Genomic DNA, 7512 nt, shown 5'->3' on the forward strand with positions numbered 1-7512 from the left:
AAAAAAAAAAAAAAAAAAAAAAAAAAAAAAAAAAAAAAAAAAAAAAAAAAAAAAAAAAAAAACTTCTCTGATTATCCAATCACAGTCTGTGATTCAAAGAGCTGGAGAATATAATTAAAGTTTCACAGTAGTTGTAAAAGCTAGAGAGGATGGAGGACACCAGGAGAACAAAACTCTCCAAATAAACTAAGTAGAGTTCATATGACTCACAGAGACTGAAGCAGCAAGTGTGGGGCCTGCATGGGTCTGCACCAGGTCTTCTATGTATTTATTATGGATTTCAGTTTAATGTTTTTATGGGACTGCTGAGTGTGTGAATGAATGGGTCTTTGATTCTTGAGCCTTCTCTTGGGCTGTTTTCCTCCTGTTGGTTTGTCTGCCCCAACTTTGATGTGATGCCTTTTGTATTATCTGATGACATTTATTTTATTGTGTTTTGTTGTTATCTCTTAGAAGTCTGTTCTTTTCTAGTGAGAGACAGAAAGGGAGTGAATCTGGATTGGAGGAAAGGATGAAAGAACTGAGAGGAGAAGAGGGAGGATAAACTGTAAAAATTATATATTATGAAAAAAGAACTGACTTTCAATAAAAGGGGGGAAAACTTTTCACATTATGGGAAAAGCACAGAATCTTTGCTTCCCCTTAACACAAACCAAAAATAAAGACTTGAATCAAAGTCATGGACTTCTAAAATTTGTGGGATAATATAAGAACTATACCTTAATAATTTCTAGTTGAAAATAAATGAAATTTTGTTTTCATGCTGATAATTGGGCCCTCCTGAGAGATGAAATTGACTTGAAAATGTGTCTTTCAACAGTATGAAATATATGATCTAAAACCCAGTGCTTATAATTGTTGGTTGAATCCATTATTTGGAGATCTGAAATAAGATTTGAATGTTTTTTAAACTAAGTATGGCCCTTGGGCTCTAAGTCTGGTTCCTATTTTTCCCTTTTCTTCATGTAAACATTAAATTATTGCATTTGCATTACCTTTTTGACTTTCTGAATAAGTTATCTGATCACTGACAAATCAATATTACATTTCAAACTGTGGGGATTCAGTAGCTGTCACTGACTCCTACACATAAGACCTGGTCTTTTAGGACCAACCTTTATGGGTAGAAATATACCTGAGATATTAATGTACATGGAGAGATTAGTGTATGAGACTCTGAGTTTTAATCAGAGTAGTGTCTTGGGGGAATCCCTCACTTTAAGGGGTAGCTTAGCAATTGGAAGTGCATACTGCTCTTTTAAAACCCCTAGTTTGATTCCTAACACCTAGGTCAGATGCGATATATCTCATAATTACAACTACAAGGCATCTGATACCCTCATCTGGCTTCCCCATACACATGCACATCTATATACCAACACATTGACACATAATTAAAAGTGAAAAGAATCACTTGTAAAAACAAAAAGGAATTCCTTACTTTTTGTAGGTCATAGTAGAAAGAATAACTTATGGAGAAAGCAGACTATGGAGAAAGCAGACATGTTGGAGGACCTGAGCCTGCAGGCTCTGGGTAGCAGCCAGGACTGACTGAGCAGAAAGTAGCTTGTAGTCAGCAGAACTTTTCTGAAAAGTGATTCTGTGCCTGACACTTATGCTTTTCTTTCTGTTTTTTTTTTTTTCTTGGCCTTTTTAGCAGATTAGTCATCTAAGTGTCTCATCTTGTGACTATTCAATAAGCCACTCAAAATATTTTATCAGATCCACTCTCTTAGTAATCAGTCCAAATCAGCCTGGGCTGCTTGGAATTTTGACTAAGCACATCATTGTGAATAATGGAAAATTGGGGGCTTGCAAGATGTCCTGCGGCATCTACAAGATGTAAGATGTGATCATCTTAACACAACTATAACAAATTACCTCCTAGTCACAATTACTCTGGTATAATATTGATAGTTGGTCACATAAAAATTAAATATGAAGCAAATTTCTTTCATTGTGAAAATTAACTAGCAACCCTAACTTCTCATCCTCTTCAGTAGTAAGTTTAGATTTTATATAAAATTAACAGATTCAAATATATTTCTCAAATTAGAAATAACATGCACTACTTACACATACAATTTCTCTATCACTCCCATCTTCTACATATACTCTATCTACCTTAATAGGAATAGGATATAAGATATTAATGTCCAAATTTTATCATCAGCTTCCTGTGAGAAAAGAAAACATTTTCCACATTTTTGTGCTTTAATGTCTTAGAAGAATTACCTATAGATATAACCATTTGGATTCCTTGGCAATTGTCCCCTTGACTCACCAATGGATGACAATGTTGTCACAATTTCTTTGATGTCCTCACCTTGACCACAGATCCTGGTAAATATGTGTAGTTCAGCAGGGTATAAAAGAGCAATGTGATGTCATTAACCTTGCATATTGAATATGCTATGATTGTTCTTATCCTCTTCTTTGTCAAAACTGGTTACTTATCACTTATATGAATGGGAAAGGAAGTTATCTGAGAGTACACAAATGTCTTTAAATGAAGACATAGAATTTCCCACATCAATTCCACTCACATTCACTTGCAAAAAAATCATGTGGCCACAGCTAGTTGCCAGTGAGGCTGGAAATGAGGGCTCCAGCTGGATAGCCATGTGCAGCATCAATACATAACTATAAGATAATGGATAATGCATGTGAAGGAACATCATAAAAGATGTCCTGAGGATGATTAAAAGACAATACTTATACTAAGTAGCAAATAAAATTGGTTTCCTGCCTCTCCATGTGTGTTTTCTCATAATTCTAGAGAATCCCTGCCATTAAAATGTTATTACACACATTCTCCCTACGTGACAGAAAACTCCTATATTATTTCCTTATGCCACTTAATGAGAGAGAACCATGTGCTCCTCTCTGCCTTTCAAAATTGCCCACTGCCATGTGTAAGGACCAAGAACTTTGTGACTATGGTTTATGTCACACTTCCATTGTATTTAAAACTACTAGAAACAGAGCTGCACATTGAAATTATAAAATCTACCATCCTAGCCCTATCCTGAGATTGATAGCAAAAACAAGCATTCTCAAAGATATTTCATGTTCTGTGTTAAATTTAAGCTTTTTAAAAAAGTAGAAAACAAAACGAAAAACACTACTATCAATGATAAAGTTGATATGTGCACCTTCTCCCATATCCCCTAAACCAAGTTTCTCCTCTTACTCTGATTTTGTAATAGAGTGTAGTATTTGTTACAATGGGTAGATTAGAAGTAACTAAAATATAGTATTGTAGGTCTTGATAAACACAGAGAACATTCAATATATTATACAGAATAGTTCATTTGTCCTAAGAATGACCAGGACTCTTCTTATTCATTATATCTTCTCCTCCTAGAATAATACATAGCAATCACTGAGATGTTTTATAGACTTTAAAGCCTTACCCCCAGTTTTGGATTATTTTCTGGAATGGCACATTGTTAGAATGCTACAGTATATAGCCTTTCAATTTTTTTTCACTTAGATAGATGTATATTTTTTTCATATCCAAATATTATAAGTTCCTGTTGTTTGATATTGTGTTTTTCTTTCTTTCAAACAGGGGCTCTTGTTTCCTAGACTACCTTCAAACCTACTCTGCAGCTAAGCAGATAAATCTTCTTGTCTCTTTCTCCTAAGTGCTGATCTTGCAGGTGTGTGCCACGATATCAGGTTTCTTGGGGTGCTGATAATTGTACACACATTCCAAAAAAAAGCACTCTATTAACTAAGCTATATCCTCAGCCCATATTAGTTATTGATTTGTGAATACAAATTATATGTATTTATGCCACCCAGCATGATAAAATAGACATATATTTTACTCTTTATTATGTTTTATTTATTATTTTATTTTGTGTATGTGCATATGAGTGTGTGTGTGTGTGTGTGTGTGTGTGTGTGTGTGTGTGTGTATGTGTGTGTGTACCCATGCCATGGTGTTCAGGTGGAGGTCAACTGACACCTTGCATGTCAGTTCTTTCCTTCTACCATGTGGGTTGCAGTGCTCAATCAGGTTGTCAGAATTGGCAGGAAGCTCCTCTATCTGCTGATCCATCTCCTGACGCCTGATAATGTTTTCATAAATTTTTTGGACATTTGTATACTTTCTTATGATAAAAAATGTATCCAAGCTCTTTGCCATTTTTAACTGGGTTATTTGTTCTCTTGCTTTTGTGTTCTGTGAGGTTTTTATGGTTTTGTTGTAAAATTATTATCATGTGAATGTACAAACAAATTCGTGAGTGTTTTCATAAGTCAATGAGTTATTTTCTAAGTATGGTTCCTTTTGTGAATGTAAGCTTTGCAGAGTGGCTAATGTCTGTAATCCCAGCACTTGATAATTTGAGACAGAAGGGATAAAGTGAAAGCCTGCTTCACCAAGACATTAGGTAGATGATAGATAGATAGATAGATAGATAGATAGATAGATAGATAGATAGATAGATAGATAGATGGCAGACAGATAAACTAGATAGATTAGGTACATACATACATACATAGATGTATAGATAGATACATAGTTAGATTGATACATATATAGATACATAGATGTAGGTAGATAGACAATAGATAGATAGATAGATAGATAGATAGATAGATAGATAGATAGATAGATGATAGATAGATACATAGATACATAGATACATAGATAGATACATAGATAGATACATAGATACATAGATAGATACAGACAGACAGACAGATATATATACATACATACGTATATACATAGAAATAGATGGATGGACAGATAGACAGATAGAAAGTATGTACACTATAAAATGAATAATATTTAATACTGACCAGGCCTCGTGTTGTAGGTCTGTAATCTAGCTATTCACATGGTAGCAATGTCACAGGTTGAAGGGAAACTTGGTTAACTTAAGACCCTGTGTCAAAGTAAAAAGCCAAGACATGGCTAGGGATATAGCTCAATGACAGAGAACACAGATAGCATATGCAAGGACTAATCTACAGAAAATAAAATTACTTGATTTTACAGTCAAGCTGTAAATACTTAAACATTATTCCTCACACCTAAACATTTTAACCATTCTCCTGCTGTCCCATAAATAGTCTCCCTTCTGCTTTCAGGATATGTGTGTTTCAACCTAGATTCTTCAAATGAAAAAAAAAAAAAAAACATGCAACACTTTATCTTTATTACTAATCCGGTTACCTACAATTTTCTTCTTAGCTACATTTAAATTTTTTTAAATTTAATTAAAGCAGTCAATGCAAATGAAAGGTAATGAATGTGGTTAAGATACTAAGTGTCAAGGTGTTCAATAGGTTACAAATTTTCCTGTAGTTAGTTTTTGCTCTGACCTCCTGAAGTGATAGAATATGACCTAAAAGTTGTAAACTAAAATAAATTTATTCCTCAACAAGTTGCTGCTGGTCATGGTCTTTATCACCGTAACAGAAACCATAATTAAGACACCTAATTTAATTTAATTTAATTTAATTTAATTTAATTGAGCTAAACCTAAAGTTATCATCTGCTCTTCTTGTAGATATTGTGACAGATTAAATAAACAAGAATCAAAATTCCCCATCTTTTCTCATGGAACCATGTGCAGCAAACAGGAGACGAATCATCTTACATACAAGGTGCCCCAAACAGAAGAGAGTATGATTCTCGAACAGTATTGCCTTTCAGAAATCTCCAGGCTTGGGCTCTGAATAAGATCCAGCATGAGAATTGAATGAAGAAGAAATAGGGAAGAGAGAGGAACAGACCTGCCCTGATAAACTACCATAATTGCCTCTGGTGCAACTTGAAAGTCATTCATTGTGTTTTGGCCTGAACCTGGTGTTTTCAGTGAATATAGCAAAGTTTGGAAAGAATATCTTTAAAAATCTGAAATTTGGGCTGGAGAGATGGCTCAGTGGTTAGGAGCACTGACTGATCTTCTGAAGGTTCTGAGTTCAAATCCCAGCAACCACATGGTGGCTTACAACCATCCTTAAGAACATGACTCCCTCTCCCGGTGTGTCTGAAGACAGCTACAGTGTACTTACATATAAAATAAATAAAAAATAAATTTAAAAAAAAATCTGAAATTTCAGAAAAGCTGACTTATAGATATTGAATTATTTTTGGTAACAAGTCTGCCACACCAATCCTTTGCTGAAGACACTTCATCAATGCCATGGTGTCCCAGATCAACTCTAAAGCAACATACTCAAAACCTAGCTCCAATACCTTTATTCATCTGTATTTCATTTGTATGGAGGCAAGTCTGCAGGACAGCCTTGCTAAAATAACTTGCTTTTACCAAATGCTCTGCAATATCTATCACTTGTGAAATTTCTCTCATGTTTTTCTTAGAGTGTATTCACCCCTTTTTAATGCATAAACGTACAGTTCTTGAATATCTAATTAAGTATTACCTTCTCTAGAAAGTCTTCATTAGAGCTCAACAAAATGTCCCACACCTTCATTTTAGACTAATCTACAAACCTGTGTTATTTTTATAATTGTATTTTGGAAAGCACAGAAAAGTTGATGTTTTTATAGCCAAGTGTCCTATGTTAGCTACCTTTCTAATACACATTCTCTTCTACATTATAGCAATAAAAATTTAATTGGTTTCATGGTTTTATCAAGTGAAAGTACATTTTTCATCCTCCCTTGAAGCTGGATATCTTCATTTTCTGTGTCTTGGCGAATGACGTGTGAACAGAATACATTATACACTTTCCTAGCCAGCTTAAGAAATACAATACTGGGCTGGTGAGATGGCTCAATGGGTAAGAGCACCTGACTGCTCTTCCGAAGGTCTGGAGTTCAAATCCCAGCAACCACATGGTGGTTCACAACCATCCGAGATCTGACTCCCTCTTCTGGAGTGTCTGAAGACAGCTACAGTGTACTTACATATAATAAATAAATAAAATCTTAAAAAAAAAAAGAAATACAATAGCATCATTTTTTGTCTTTTCCATAAGTGGATACACAAATTTAATGGATTTTCCTTGTCCATTTAAGATTGGATTATTTTAAAGACTGCATTGTATGGTTAAAACTAAACTCTTCACTCTGAAATAATCAGCATAGTGTCTGATATATAGTATATGCCAAATGAACAGGTAATAACAACTGCATATCTGTGAGGCCTAAATGAAGCAAAGCTAGTCTATTGATATCTCCAGAAAGGAAAGTGACATAGTGTGATGAGTACTACCTCACCAGCTGCTGTATCAATAGCAAAAAAGTATTAAACTTTATGAAGGTACACATATTGTTTGGTGCGCAGTCACTTACACTTAAGATTAAATAGGAACTCGTGCTCGCTTCGGCAGCACATATACTAAAATTGGAACGATACAGAAAAGATTAGCATGGCCCCTGCGCAAGGATGACACGCAAATTCGTGAAGCGTTCCATATTTTTGATTTTTCACCAGAGACTATGAAAGCCAGAAGATCCTGGACAGATGTTATACAGACACTAAAAGAACACAAATTCCAGCCCAGGCTACTATACCCAGC

At 34.7% G+C, this 7512-nt stretch overlaps 1 long non-coding RNA gene and 1 other non-coding gene across 2 annotated transcripts in view; one reads left to right on the top strand and one right to left on the bottom strand.

The window, feature by feature from the left end:
- The window catches only part of LOC110300669, a 41258-nt gene that overhangs the window by 10699 nt on the left and 23047 nt on the right, over positions 1-7512 (bottom strand). The window contains exon 2 of the long non-coding RNA XR_002378596.1: positions 2285-2643. This is a non-coding gene — a long non-coding RNA (uncharacterized LOC110300669). The remainder of the gene's footprint in view (positions 1-2284; positions 2644-7512) is intronic.
- On the top strand, positions 7308-7414 carry LOC115032560. Its single transcript, XR_003838205.1, has one exon. It is a non-coding gene; the product is annotated as a U6 spliceosomal RNA (small nuclear RNA).

This window comes from Mus caroli, chromosome 1 (assembly GCF_900094665.2).
Source record: "Mus caroli chromosome 1, CAROLI_EIJ_v1.1, whole genome shotgun sequence".
Lineage (NCBI taxonomy): Eukaryota > Metazoa > Chordata > Mammalia > Rodentia > Muridae > Mus > Mus caroli.